General features: G+C 41.4%; 2 pseudogenes; both read left to right on the top strand.

The window, feature by feature from the left end:
* The first annotated feature begins 7399 nt into the window (after positions 1 to 7399).
* On the top strand, positions 7400 to 8105 carry LOC125395209 (tropomyosin-2-like; annotated as a pseudogene).
* Positions 8106 to 8139: 34 nt separating this feature from the next.
* The window catches only part of LOC125395208 (U3 small nucleolar RNA-interacting protein 2 pseudogene), an 86007-nt pseudogene continuing 78337 nt past the window's right edge, over positions 8140 to 15809 (top strand).

The following is a 15809-nucleotide window of genomic DNA, read 5'->3' on the forward strand; positions in this document are numbered from 1 at the left end:
ACCAGATACCAGCTCCAAGACCATACTGACTTAACATCTCTGCCCAGAATCCACATACTAAAGCCCAAATCCCAAACGTGGTGGGAATTAGCCTTTGGGGGGAACATGAGGGGAATGGTGTCCTGTGAGACAGGAGTGAGGTAGATGAGCACCTTCTCTGCTCTGATGCATAAGAATGCACAAGAAGACAACTCTACGTAAGATAGAAGTGGCTTCTGGTCTCCAGGGCCTTGACTTTAGACCTTCTAGTTGCTAAAGTTGTGGAAGATGTCTGTCATTGTAGCAACCCAGCAAATTTGACCTGGACACCTACCAAATCTCCATGTAATTGAAACTTTCCTTTACAATTCTTACCCAGAAATTTCTAAGGCCAGACATTACTTCTTTGTAAATAACCCTGTTCAATAAAGGATTAAACAGTAACATGGCTACATTTTTGCAAAACCTTTCTTCTTTTATTTTTGAGACTATAATTATCTCATTTGCTCCTTCCATTTTTTTCCTCCAAACCTTCCCATATGTCCCTCCTCACTCTCTTTCAAATATATGGTCTTTTTGATCAGTAATTGTTGTTACATTCATGTATTCCTAAATTTATAAACACAACCTGCTCAGTCTATATAACATTACTTACATGTATATGTTTTCAGGATATTTTGGTACTGGATAACCAATGGTGTGCTCATCCCTGGGCAAGACAATTTCTCCCACTTTCAGCATTTCTTAGCTATTCCATCCACTTTGGCTTTCCATTGTGATCCTTGTTCAGTTTATGGTCAGGTAGCCATGTTCCTGAGATTTTATAGGTACCATTTCTGGCATTACTAGGAGAAACAATCTCACAGCAAATTCTCTGGTTTTCTGGCTCTTAAAATCTTTCTGTCTCTTCTTCTGCAGTGTTCCCTGAGCCTTGGGTGTGTGAGTTAGTTTGTAGATCTATTCACTGGTACTATGGTGTAGAAAGTCCTTCTGTATATGTGTTGCTTTTATTAGTTAATGAATAAAACTTCATAGAAAAATGACTGCTGAATTTGCCTAAAGGTGAGACAGTCCTTTGGGGTTCTAGCTTCATAAAAGAGTCTGCCAGACATTTTGCAGCACACCAAGGGAAGTGACTGACAAACTACCAATATAGGCAGAACTGTCTTTGAAATTTCCTGCTTCATGGAAAATTCTGCCAGATACTTTGGGCCTGTAGACTGAAGATGGGTACCCCAATGTTACTAAAAAAACTTTGAGTGACTGTCCAGGCAGTGAGATGTCTCTGTCAGTTCTAGAGCTTTGGAAGTTTCTTACAAAGCACTTCCTGTTTACTTAGGTAATATTATATTCTTCTGGAGTCTTTGATGGAGTTGAAGAATAGACAGTTATAGTTATATTTTTTCTTAGTTGTCATAAAAATAAAGTCAATATAAACATTGTAACTGTAATTCCTGACTGATACCTGTTTGTTATATGTAATTTTATTGTGTTAAATTTAAAACTTTCATTTTTATTTGAGCAGATAAGGGGAAATGGTGTGGGAAGTCCTTCTGTCTGTATTGCTTTTATTGGCTAATGAATAAAGCAGTTTCAGCCAGTGGCTTAGCAAAACAGAGCAAGGCAGGAGCTGCAAGCAGATAGAGGAGGAAAGAAGGCAGAGTCAGAGAGATGCCATGGAGGCACTGTAGGAGATAGATGCCTGCAGGAGCCTGATGAAAACTTGCCAGTAGGCCACAACCTTGTAGCAAAGTACAGATTAATAGATATTGGTTAATTTAAGATATAAGAGCTATCTAGCAATACACCTAGGCGTTGGCCAAGCAGTGTTTTAATTAATACAGTTTCTGTGTGATTATTTTGGGTCTGGGTGCTGGTAATGAAGAAGCAGACACTGACTACAGGACTAGGCCCCACCTCCTTGTATATTGACTAGTTGTGGTTTTCTGTAATGGTCTCTGTCTTCTGGAAAGAGATATTTACTTGATGAGGGGTGAGGCCTACACTTCTCTGTGAGTATAAGGACAACAAATATTTAGAGTGTAGTTAAGGATTATGCTGGTTTAGTAAAGTGGTGGTTGTAGGTTTTTCCTCCAAGACCCATGACTTCACTAGTTCCTTGGGTAGTTGACTACGTTGCAGTACCAGATGTGGTCTCCCTCTTGTTGAGTGGTCTTACATCCCATTAGCGAGCTATTGGCTATGGCTAAGTTCTGTGTCTACTACTGCACTCTTAGGGTTGCTGTGCCATGATGGTCATTGCTGTGGTTCCTAGACATCATAACAGGGTAGGATTGTTGGTTGCTTCCTTCCTTTGAAAACTTGCATAGCATCCTGGTACCGTGAAAGCTGGTCCTTGTATGACCCACCCATGACCAGCACAATAGAGGCTGAGTCTCAATAGTTTACCCTAAGATAATGCCTGGTTCCAAGAAAGACCACAAACTGAGACTACCCAGGCACCACCTAGGAAAAGACCACCCAAAGGAAATTCCTAACTTTCCAACCATTGTAGATAAGATCACCTACCAGCACACACCCATTGCTTTTCACCAGGACACCCCCTAGACTGATGGCAGCCAATCAGGGGTCCTGAATCTTAGAAATCCCTCACCACAAACTTTGCTACTACCAAAACCCAACCCCATCTGAGCTTGGAGCTCTCTGATCACTTCAATACACTGGGACACAGAGAGTCCGAGTTTGCAAACTTGTGTGAGAATAAAGGCTTTGCTTTTACATACAGGACTCGGTCTCCTTTTACGTAGTTGGTTTTGGGGGAGAGGAAGCATTCTGTTCAATTCTAGCTCAGGGCCTATGGATCCTGTGTCTGGAGTACATGATGAATGACTAATTTTTACCAAGCAGAAGGGAAAAAAAATGCACCATTTTAACTTAGATACTCTGTTGTGTAAAATGTTCATATTAATTTTCTGAACACCAAGTAGAACAATCCTTTGGACTCAGAATCCTTCATATTTTGAGTCTTTTCTTTATGGAGAAGATTTGAGTAAGGAGAAGAGTGGATAGTACAGTTTAGTTTAAAATGTTTTTTTTCAAGCACCTTTGTTAGTAGGGAACTGAGGTTCATGGGAATGCTAGGAAGGTTACATTTTGACTACTGAGTCATCATATCCCAGACTTCTCATGCATAGTCTTCTGAGCTCTTGTCAGAACTGTGAGAAATGGAGAGGTGATCAGAGTCTGACTTCAAAAAGCACTCTCTTATTTGCTTAGATATTCTTGGGCCACTGAAATATTACTGGTCAAGATAACTGAGAGATGAAAATATAAGTAATTTAACATAGGAAGGTAGACTTAAATGCAAAGCCTAACCTCCACTGACCCACCCCCTTTTCTGTCTTGGATGCTTTCTTCCTCTTATGCAAGCTTGGCACTTCTCCCTCTGATGGTAATTTCTGACTTGGCTCTCCCTTCTCTCCTCTTCTGAACTCTGACACATTAATAAATGTCCGCACAGCCTAGGAACTTTTTCGGCTTGATTTCACTAGTCTCTCGTAGGGGAGCTTTTATATTTTACAGAGTTCTGTTCATTTACATTCTGCTTGTTTGTTGAGGCTTTTCTGACCCTTTATGGCCCTTGCTACTCTGAGCTCAGAATTCTGTCCTTATTCAGCTGCGTAGTAGGGAATGCTGAGGCACATAGTATAATGGTCTGTCCTGTCCCTTTAAGAGACAAGCTCTGCCCACTCCCTCCCCTGTCCATGACCAAGGCAGGCAGATCTTCTTTCTTCTTCTGGCCTGAGCTTCCTCCCTTACTGTCTCTCTCCCAAAGAGGTAGCTGCTGCCATGGCTCCTCTCCTCTCTCTTTCTTGCTCTGCCTCTCTGATCTTCTCCCTTCTCCCCTTCTCCCCTTTCCCCTCTATAACCATTAAATAAAGGTCCAACCTCACTCTGCACAGCATGCATATCCACCTGTCTCTCACCCACTGGAGCTGCAGCCCCTTGTGTGACCAGTTGCCCTGCTGACTGACTGTTACCCACTGTGTTGTTCTCTGCTCAGGATCAGCTGCCTTCAGGGACCTGCGGTGGCACTGTCTCATGGCCTGCTGCCTACTGCCACCACTTGGGGATCTGAGGCATGGTCTTATGTCCCACTGTGCACTGCCACCACTCAGGGACATTGGTGCCTGAGACTCAGGAGGCTCTCCTACCCTTACCCAGGAGCTGGGACTCAGAGGTTTGTCTATAACAGATGGTACTCCCCGAGTTCCATCTGCCTGAATGCCAGCCTCTACCACACCACCAGCTTTGGTGGTAAGTTTTCCCCTTCCAGTCAGCCAACTGTAGCCTTTACAGCTATGGTTGAGTCTTTCACTCACATTTATCTCTGGTTGCTTTTTATAGCTAAAAACATAATGGTACAGTAAGCTTGGACCCAGCTCTCCAGGGAGTTTCTATACTGTAGTTATAACTCATCTATACCAAGTAAACAGCCCTCAACTGCTCAGAGATCTGGGGAATATGGCATTTAAATGCTTAATTATTAAAAAATTTTCATAACAAAAAAAGACAGGATGACTCCTAGCAGCAGCACTTTGTTTCCTCCAAAGAAGACAGATGACAGATGGGCACAGAACAATGTTCATCCACAATTCGCTTCAACTGCCAAGTGCTGACCACTGGGAAAAACTACCTTTCATCTAAACTGAAGATCACCAGACGTGGACAGAATCACTGGCATCAACAGCCTAGCTGCTCAGGTCAAAGTAGGCTTGTCTTCCTACAGATTTCTTAGCCTACAGGATCTTCTGGAACCTGGCAGGCCCTGTACTAAACAACAAAAGAAAAATACAACCCTCAGCAACCATGGAGGACCCTGAGGAGTAGCTCTAGGTGCCAACCAAGTAAGTTCTCTGTTGTTTTTAAATCAATAACTCCTCAAATAAAATTATATCCTTCTCAAAGATCTCTGATGTAGTTTGACAGCTTAAACCTCACCAAACAAATTTCAGCAAAATGCAAATACTAGTTATTAAGGTGTGTACCTGCAAGTTATAAAGGTGTGAGAACAAGAACACGCTAACAAATTTCTCTCTCGTGCTGCTTTCATAGTCTTAAAAATACTTTTCATTATGCAAAAATATCTGTCACAGTCATTCTGATGTCTAAAACTTAAGTTTTCCCAAACCCAAAAACTTCTTGTGAGTTCCAAGAAGCTGGATTGAAGGGTCTATCTTAAACAGGTCAGATACACCCCTCTCAATTCCTGGCCCTAATTTTTTTCCCTAAACTTAACTTTGTTCTCTGTTCTGCCAACACCTTAAACAGGTATAAAAGACACCAGACATTTGCATACCACAAACACCAAATAGAAACAAAGAGACCAGCTGTGCCAGGATGTGACCAGCACCCAGCTTTTTCACCTGCCCTCCAAGACGATGCCTACAAATAAGCAAGAAGCAGTCTTGAGAATTCACTGCCCCAATTCCTCTAACCTGTTGTGCCTAACCTCCTACCTTTTTATTATAAAAAAGAGATGGGAATGTAGTGGTCTGTCCTGTCCCTTTAAGAGACAAGCCCTGCCCACTTCCTCCCCCATCTACTGCCAAGGCAGTCTGATCTTCATTCCACTTCCAGTCTGAGCCTCTTCCTCTTTTCTGTCTCTCTCTCAAAGAGGTAGCTGCTACCATGGCTCCTCTCCTCTCCCCCCACCCCCCACCTCTCTCTGTTCTTCCCCCCTTCTCCCCTTTCCTCCTCTGTCCTTCCCTTCCATAACCCACTAAATAAATATCCAGCCCCACTCTGCATGGCATGCCTATTCATGTCTCTGTCTCTCATCTGCCACGTGGCTCCCTGCCTGAGACCAGCTGCCTTCAGAGACCTTTAGCATGGTCTTGTGACATGCCTATCCATCTCAGTCTCACCCACAATGTGGCTCCCTGCCTGGTACTTGCTCCTTGCCTCGGATTGGCTGCCTTCATGGCCCGCCATGGTCTCATGGCCCACTGCCCACTGCTGCCACTCAGGGACCTGCAACATTTCTGCTGCTGTGTCTCTCGGGAATCTGCAACATTTTATTTAAACCATAACACATAGGGTATCTACTCTGCATGTAATACAATGTGCTAATGCCAGCAGGACAGAGCAGGAACAAATGGAATGTCCTAAAAGGAAGAGAAAGAAAATACATATCTAGAACATTTGCCTTTTATTGATGAGTATGTATGGTTCTCCACAACTCTGCATGCCCTATAGAGTTCCCTTCATGGGTTTCCGGAAATCACTCGAGCAACACCCCCAAGGTGATCATTTTCTTCCCTGACTGAAAAGGTTTCCCTTTACAGTAATCTGTGCCTGTTGGGCATGTTCTTGTCCTTACTTGGTATCCAGTGGCATCTGCAGCCACACTGTACAGAAGCACAAAGCCTGCTGCACCTGAATTGTCACCCTCTGGAGGGGATAACATGAGCATCTCATCAGCCTTTCATCTGCCACCTTCACCCAGCACTTGGCTCTTGTCTCCCTGCAGGCTGACAAGCTCTGTTTTCAGTCACCAGGGAAAGGCCTCTCTTCCACTTGGATCTGACCGCAGCAGGGGAGCCTGAGGTTTGCAGAAGCCTGGCAAGCTCGACAAGATGATCAAAGAGCAGGCATCAGACTCTACAACTCCAGGTCAGGGGGTCATGGACAGAAGAGAAAAAGTGCTCTGAATGTTATGTATAAATATAAGTTTGCATCCTGGTTCACAGACAGAAGAGAATTCTGAAGAAATCCCTGCTTTCCTTTCCCAGTGAACCCCTTCATAGGCCTTCCCCTTCTGCAAAAGTTCCAGCATGTCTTTTATTTATCACAACTTCTGGATGAAGTCAAAATTTCATTTGACCTAACCATGCTTACTAATGCTTACTAATCTGTAGGTATTGATATTACAGAATGAAGGGCTGTGTTGATTGCCTCTCAACATCTACAGTAAGCTATAAAAACACAGTATATACAACACTTATGTCATTGTTAAAAAAAGAGAGTGGATGACAATGGTTCTGATGCAAGAATAATTTTATCTATCATACAGATAGATAACCCACAGGGCTTTTGTTGTGATAAGTGACGGGAGTGGTGCCCTAGATATGCTGTTCCTGACAACTGTTCTAAAAATAAGTTAGATCATTATTTAACCTCAACTCTCTTAACTCTGTCCTTGTCTTCTGAAATTTAAAAAAAAAACAGTAAATAAATATTTATTTTCATTTTTTTAAGAAAAGTTTTCTTGGCTACTGTTAAGTAAAAGTTTTTTTGACTACGTTCCACCCCCAGGATGGCCTCAACTCCTGTACTCAAGGGTTAATTTTCTGCCTCTGTCACTCACATAGCAGACATCTCCACCTTCATGTAAGGAGGCATTTGGGCTTTGGCTTTTAAAAATCAAGAGTTAAGGAGAAGCGGCTACAATGCCGAGCGGAGGAGGTAGGACCCCGAATTCCAGAAGCAGCTGGGTGGGCACCATGGCCAGGCTCACCACCATGGAGGCGGTGAAGCGCAAGATCCAGGTTCTGCAGCAGCAGGCAGATGATGCCGAGGAGAGGGCCGAGCGCCTCCAGCGGGAAGCGGAGGGAGAAAGAAAGGCCGGGAGCAGGCTGAAGCCGAGGTGGCCTCCTTGAACCGTAGGATCCAGTTGGTTGAAGAGGAGCTGGACCATGCTCAGGAGCGCCTTGCCACTGCTCGGCAGAAGCTAGAGGAAGCAGAAAAGGCTGCTGATGAGAGCAAGAGAGGTACGAAGGTGATTGAAAACCGAGCTCTAAAAGATGAAAAGATGGAACTTCAGGAAATCCAGCTAAAGGAAGCAAAGCACATTGCAGAAGAGGCAGACAGGAAGTATGAAGAGGTGGCTTTCGTAAGTTGGTGATTATTGAAGGAGACTTGGAACACACAGAGGAACGCGCTGTTGCCTAGAGATGGATGAGCAGATCGGACGGATGGACCAGAACCTGAAGTGTCTGGGTGCTGCTGAAGAAAAGTACTCTCAGAAAGAAGACAAGTATGAAAAGGAGATAAAGATTCTTACTGACAAACTCAAGGAGGCAAAGACCCGTGCCGAGTTTGCCGAAAGATCGGTAGCCAAACTGGAAAAGACCATTGGTGACTTGGAAGATAAGCTGAAGTAAATTAAGATAAGCTGAACACTTCTGTACACAAAGGATGTTGGACCAGACCCTGCTGGACCTGAAGGAGAAGTAGAGCACCCCTAGTCTCCGCCCTGAGACCGCTCCTCCCTCTGACCCTGTCTCCGCCTGAGGCCAGCCTGCTTGAAGTTGACCTTGAAACCGAGGGCTGATCTTTTTAACTGAAGGCTGCTTGCCCTCCTGCTACCCCCTCTACCCTTCACGTCTTTTTCATAAAACTGTGTCAGCCTCTTCCCAGATTTGCAGCTGGAGGGGCTGAGCACCTTTGGGAACAATATTTAAGGGAGTGTGAGGACAACGCATTTGTCTTCAGTGCATTTGGAATCTGCGCATTGTGATTCCTTTGTCTTAGAGACCATTGTAGCATTCCAAGCACTGCCACAGCTTGGAGCAGCAGCCCAATTCCTTGTCACTGTTGGAAGGTGGACACTGCTCTCTCCATAGAGGAGGAACACGGGGTTGGGCCTGCCTTGCTGACAGCCAGCAGAGCCCAGCAGGCTCCACTGTGGGACACCTCGGTTCTCTGCACCAAGTCCTAGCTAAACAATAGGGAATTCTAGGAAGTTGGCCAAAAACAAAAAACTCTTCCATCTTTTATATCTTTGAACAACTTTAACCTTGTTTTTATGTTTTACTTTTTCCATCAGACGTGACCAAATGAGCCGGTGAGGCGTCTGAGATGCACCACTCCCAGGCCTTGTGCATGCCAGGCAGGCATGCTACCGTGCGGCCCCAGCCCCGGGACCCATTGGTCTCTCCTCCACTTCCTAACTGCTCACACGAATCATGATGCCCCTTAGTGTTCACCTGCCCCGAGAGAGAAAGAAAAGGAAGATTATGTTCGTGCCACTGATTTAGCCGTGTGGATCATCTCATTGCCTTTCCCGAAGCTGCTGTCTCTTAAAGTGCCTTCTCGTTGTGCTTCATATCAGTCAGTGCTGGAGAAATCTTGAATAGCTTATGTAAAAAAACTTTTTAAATTTTATATTATTTTGAAATTTTGTTTTGGGGGACTTGGGCTATCTTGGTCAACCCATTGGCTGTGAGAATCCTTTGCAGTCTGTGGGCTGGCAGTGTGCCGATCTTTCTCGTGTCCCCGCCCAGTCACCCTGTTCAGGCAGTCTCTGCAAGGCCTGTTGTAGCTTCCTGGCTTATTTGTACTCCTGTTTAGAGAGAGAACCCCATAGTGCAACTGTTTTGATACTGAATATCAACACATGACATTTTGAAATAAAGAACCAGTCCTTCCACCCTCACAAAACAAAAAAACAAAAAACAAAAAAAAAAAACAAAAAAACAAAAAACAAGAGTTAATGGAATAACATGGTTATATTTGTATTTGTCGTCTTATCTCACTCCTGGGTTTTAGGGGACTCATTTTACTTCTCATCAAAAGGTAACAGGAAGCAAGAACTACACGATACTTAGATAAGCTGATGTGTTTGTATCATTTTTAAAAAATGACACAAACCAAGAATAATTAAAGAAGAGTTGAGTGAGGACAGGTAAAGCCACATTGATGGAGATTTGCACAGAATGCCTAGAAAAGAGGACATGTCTAGACATGGGGTGGCAACTGCTAAGAAGAGAGAGTAGAAGGAGATTGTCCCCAAAGTTCTCACCAGTATATTTTCCTTCTAGGTCCCAGGAATTTGGCTTATGTTTCTGTGTGTTTATTTTATATTTTTGTTACATAGTACCTGCATCTACAAATTACATATTTGGGGCTCCATAAGTGTAAATCATAAGTGAGTTTATAGCAAAGCAAATAGATTATGTTAATTGTTTTTTTCTGGTCTTGAGAGATGGCTCAGTAGGTAAGTTCCCTTTCTGCTTTTTCAGAAGACCCAGGTTCAATTCTCAGCACACACACTGAGGGCCTCACAACTGCCATGAGTCCAGTTTCAGAAGATCTGATGCCTTCTTCTGACCTCCTCGGGAGTCTGCATGTATGTAGTGCACATATGTGCACTCCTACACACACACATACATACATGCATACACATAAAATAAACTAAAGAAGATAGATGATAGATAGATGATAGACAGATAGATAGATGATAGATAGATAGATAGATGATGATAGATAGATAGATAGATGATAGATAGATAGATAGATGATAGATAGATAGATGATAGATAGATAGATAGATAGATAGATAGATAGATAGATAGATAGATGATACACAGACAGACAGATAGAATATTGTGTACCATCCCTGTCATGTTAGGACAATGAACTTATCTAAAGGTTTCCTGAATATAGAAACATATGAAATTGCCCAACTGACTAACAACAAATTATTACTATTGCTATTGTTTTGAGACAGGGTTTTACCATGTAGACTTGGCTGGCCTGGAACTCGCCATAGGCCTGGCTGACCTCAAACTTACATAAACCTTCTTGCCTCTGCCTCCCATGTGCTAGTATTAGAGGTATGAGCCACTACACTTGGTTAACTAGATCATTTATAGCCCTGTAAGTGCATCCTTTAAGCTGCAAAAAATAGTCAAGTTATATCATGATCCTAAATAGTCTTATCAGTAAAAACTTAGAGTCTGATATCAGGGTAAAAGCTGAAAGATCAGAGAAGCAAAGGAGCAGCCACAGTCACCTCTTACTTCTCTAAATTCTTCAAACAAAAAGGGCCAAGATTGTGTCTATGCCCTTCCTTATCACTTCCTGTCTCCTGTCTCTATAGACCTCCAGACCTCTGTAGTTAACTAGCAGCTAGCTCTGCCCTCTGATCTCCAAGCAAGCTTTATTTGTCAGAATACAAACAAAATATTACACAATCTTTCCCATTTTATCTAAAGAAAAAGTGAAAAAAATTTAATTAGATAGAAAAACTACATGTAATAAGTATAATAACTATATGCAATTATATATAGACAATAATTTCATTAACAATGTCTAGTCCATTTGCATTTAACAAATTCAGAAAAGAAACTCACAAAAGAAGTTATTAGAAAGGGGAAAATACTGTGGAATAATCCTCTTGTACACTATAAAATTTTGTAACTCAAACTGGTTTAATAAAACACTGATTGGCCAGTAGCCAGGCAGGAAATATAGGCAGGAAGACCAAACTAAGGATAATGGGAAGGAGAAGGGCAAAGAGAACAATATACGGAGAAAAAGTGCCACATGGCGAACATAAATAAAGAATATGGGTTAACTTAAAATGTAAGAGCAAGTTAATAGTAAGCCTGAGCTATTGGTCAAGCATTTATAAGTAATATTAAGCCTCTATGTGGTAATTTTGGAAGCAGCTTCTGAGTATTTCAGACTGAGTGGCTCCAAGACAGAAAACTTCTCTATATTGATACCAATTTAAGGTTATTCTTGTTAGAACATACTACACATAAATTTCTAATCTTGTTCAAGGTATTGTACCAATATAGCTCATTAACAATGTTGTACAAATTTCTAGTTCTTGAATTTATTATTGGAAATTATTTAGAATAATAAAGAATTATAAATTAGTAGTTAGTGACCTATTATAACCAAGTCAAGTTAGGTATATTTTCAAGGTCAAACAGAAATATTTTAGATATACAGGTAGTCTTCAAACACTTCAGAGATCTATAGAATATGGCATTTAAAATATTTTAATAACATAAATCTAATTTTTATGGCAATGAGACATGTTTGCTCCTGGCAACACTGTTCTACTACAGAGAAGATGATGGGCATCAAAGAAACTCCATATGGAGTTTACTTTTTTGTGGCAAAAGTTAGTCACTGGAAAATAAAGTGCCCTTTCCTTGACTGCTTACAGTATGCTGCTCAAATTGGACAATCAGGGCAAAAAGAAAGTGATTGCCAAACTTTTCCAAGACAAGGTAGGACAGTCCTTCATAATATCCTACTTGACAGAAAAATCTGTCGGATATGCTAGGCCTGTAGGCTGAAGATGGATGTCCCAGTGTTAAAAACCTTGGGTGACTGTCTAGGCAGTCAGCTGCTTCTGTCATTTCTCATATTTTTGGAGTCACTTGCTTGTTCTTCTTGCTTACTCAGATAATATTATTTCCTTCTTGGGTCTCTGAGGGAGTTGAAAACTAGATATTTATAATTAATTATAGTTTTTCCTAGTCATGATAAAAAAGGGTATATTAGATATAAAACTTTAAACTCACCAAGATAGGATAGATAATTTAACATTTTCTCTGATTTTACAAAATACAACTAGACTAGATATTGTAACTATAATTCTTACTTGATAAGTGCTTTGTTATATGAATTTTAGTATGTTAAAGTTAAAACCTTCCTTTTTGATTAGACAGAAAGGGGGAAGTGCTGTGGAATAACCCCTCAGCATGGTATGAATATGCTTTATTGTTTTTATTACCATTGGTTTATAATGAAACTATTTTGGCCTACAGCAAGGAAGGCTAGAGCCAGGTGGAAATCCAAGCAGAGATACAGGGAGAAGAAGAGCAGAGTCAGGGAAGATGTCAGCAAGCCTCCAGAGCAACAAGATATACTAAAGAACAGTATGCAGCCTCATGGTAAAATAGATATTAACAGAAATAGGCTAGTTTAAGTTATAGGAACTAGTACTGATAAGCCTGAGCAATAGGCCAGTTTGCAATTAATATTTAGCCACTGAGTGGTTATTTTAAAAGTAGCTGCAGGACCAGGCAGAACAGAATAGGCTCCATTTACATCAAGATGCAAATGTGTTTGCCTATTGCTATGGATAGAATTCTTTCTTCCCCATCACCCCCAAATCCCTAGTGTTGAATGCTTTAGTTCAATGTGATGATACTTGAGAATGAGTCAGTTAAGTAAGAGGCAACTAGATTTAAGTGAGGGCAAGACGGTGGAGGGCCCTGTGAAAAAGTTCATCCCCTTGAGGCTCTCAAGAGCTTACTTTCTATCTCTGTTTGTTCCATGTGAGGACACAGAGAGAAAACCTCATCTGAAAAATAGGAAGAATGCTTTTATCAGAAACTGATCAATCAAAGATCTGATCTTGGACTTGTCAACCTTTAAAACTGTGAAAGAATAAATTTCTACTGCTATAGCTACACATTCTATGGTACCTAATAATAGCAGCCCTAACCACCTAATACTGACCGAGAGAGAGTTCTTTCCAAGTAGAGATGCAAATTATTTCTGAAAGAAGAAAAGATAACCCCAAAGCAAATAATTTCTTGTTATGTGGTGAATTAATATGTATTCCATGTAAATAACAATCTTATTTCTGCAATTTCTTTTCAATGATTCTAAATGTATTATCTTTCAGATTGATTGAACTATATTCAACATTTTAAAAAGTTGAAATAAAAATTAACACATACTCACTATGGATTTGTAAAATAATTATGTTTTTTAATTTTAAAAATGATATTTTGGAAAGAGAAGAGAATCTTAAATTTACACTGCGTGTTATATACTGCATTCTACTTTTATATCTTCACTTGAGCTCATTAAGAATCTAAATTACTTGTTAGGCATTGTATTGTGATTTCTTTTAAAAATAAAATATGCTGGCATTGTTCATGCCTTAGTTAGACTTTCTACTGCTGTGAAGAGATACCATGACTGTTATGGTAAAAAATAAAACAGCATTGCTCTCTGAGTGGCCCATAAACCACAAGGGGCAGCAGATCCCAGGCAGGGAACAGCGTGGTACGTGAGAGACCAAGACAGATAAGCACACCATGCAGAGTGGGGTTGGATATTTATTTATGAGATATAGAGGAGTAAAGGGTAAGGGGAGAAGGGAGAAGAGCAGAGAGAAGCAGAGAAAGGAGCCATGGCAGCAGCTACCTCTTTGAGAAAGAGACAGAAAAAAAGAGAGTTCAGGACAGAAGCAGAAGGAAGATCTGCTTGCCTCAGCAGTGGATGGGGGGAGGAGTGGGCAGGGCTTGTCTCTTAAAGGGACAGGACAGATCATTACATTCCCATCTCTATTTTATAATAAAAAGGCAGGAGATTAGGCACAACAGGTTAAAGGAATTGGGGTGGCAGATTCTCAAGACTGCTTCCTGCTTATTTGTGGGTGTCATCTTGGGGAAGGAACCTGAAAAAGCTGGGTGCTGGTCATATCCTGGTGATGTAGGAGGGTCATCTGTCTATGTGTTACTTTCATTGGTTGATAAAGAAACTGCCTTGACAGCAGCTTAGGTAGGCGGAGTAGACAGAACAGGATACTGAGAGAAAGAAGCAGAGCCAGGCAGATGCCATGGAGCCAGCCACCAGGTCAGACATGCTCAATCTTTCCCGGTAAGCCACCACCTCGTGGTATTACACAGATTATTAGAAATGGGTTAATCAAGATATGAGAATTAGCCAATAAGAGGCTAGAACTAACAGGCCAGGCAGTGTTTAAATAAATACAGTTTCCATGTAATTATTTTGGGTAAAGCTAACCAGTCAGCCAGGAGCCGGGCGGGATGAAAAGCAGCCCGCTGTTCCCTTTACATCCTGGCACAGTTGGTCTCTTTGCTCCTGTCCAGTGTTTGTGGTATAGAAATGTCTGGCGTATTTTACACCTGTTTAAGGTATTGGCAGAACAGAGCACAAAGTTAAGTTTAGGGGAAAAAATTAGGGTCAGGGAATTGAGAGGGGTGTATCTGACCTGTTTAGGGTGGATCCTTCAATTTGGCTCTCTGGAACCCAAAAGAACTTTTTGGGTTTGTGAAAACATAAGTTTTAGACATATACATTGTATAAACAGTTACATATTTATGTCAGAATGACTGTGACAGATGTTTTTGCACAATAAAAAGTATTTTTAGGACTATGAAAGGCAACATGAGAGAGAAATTTGATTAACTTGTTTTGTCAGTATATGGTGTGGGAAGTCCTTCTGTCTGTCTGTGTTTTGCTTTTATTGGTTAATGAATAAAAAACTGCTTTGAGCCTATGACAGAGAAGAACAGAACTAGGTGTGGAAAGCTTGGCTGTATGTGGAGAGAAAGGTGGAGTTAGAGAGAAATTCATGGAACCACCGGAGATGGACGCTGGGAACTTTAGCCAGTAAGCCACATCCACATGACGAGACACATATTAATAGAAATGGGTTAAATGAATATGTAAGAGTTAGGCAATAAGAAGATACAGCTAATGGGCCAAGCAGTGATTTAATTAATACAGTTACTGTGTGATTATTTCAGGTCTAAGCAGCCGGGAACCAACAAGTGGCTCTCTCCTTCTACAATTATACCTTTATAACTTGTAGGTATACACCTTAATAACTTATATTTTGTTGAAATTTGTTTGGTAAGGTTGTCCTTTAAAACTAGCAAAACCTCTCAACTGTCAAACTGCATCAGAGATCTTTGAGAAGGATAAAATTTTATTTGAGGAGTTATTGGTTTAAAAACAACAGAGAACTTACTTGGTTGGCACCTAGAGCTACTCCTCAGGGTCCTCCATGGTTGCTAGGGGTAATATTTTTCTTTTGTTGTTTAGTACAGGTCCTGCCAGGTTCCAGAAGATCCTGTAGGCTAGGGAATCTGTAGGAAGACAAGCCTACTTTGACCTGAGCAGCTAGGCTGTTGATGCCAGTGATTCTGTCCACATCTGGTGATCTTCAGTTTAGATGAAAGGTAGTTTTTCCCAGTGGTCAGCTCTTGGCAGTTAAAGCAAATTGCAGATGGACATTGTTCTGTGCCCATTTGTCTTCTGTCTTCTTTGGAGGAAATAGTGTACTGCTGCTAGGAATCAAA

This window comes from Myodes glareolus, chromosome 12, assembly GCF_982192425.1.
Source record: "Myodes glareolus chromosome 12, mMyoGla1.1, whole genome shotgun sequence".
In the NCBI taxonomy this organism is placed as follows: Eukaryota; Metazoa; Chordata; class Mammalia; order Rodentia; family Cricetidae; genus Myodes; species Myodes glareolus.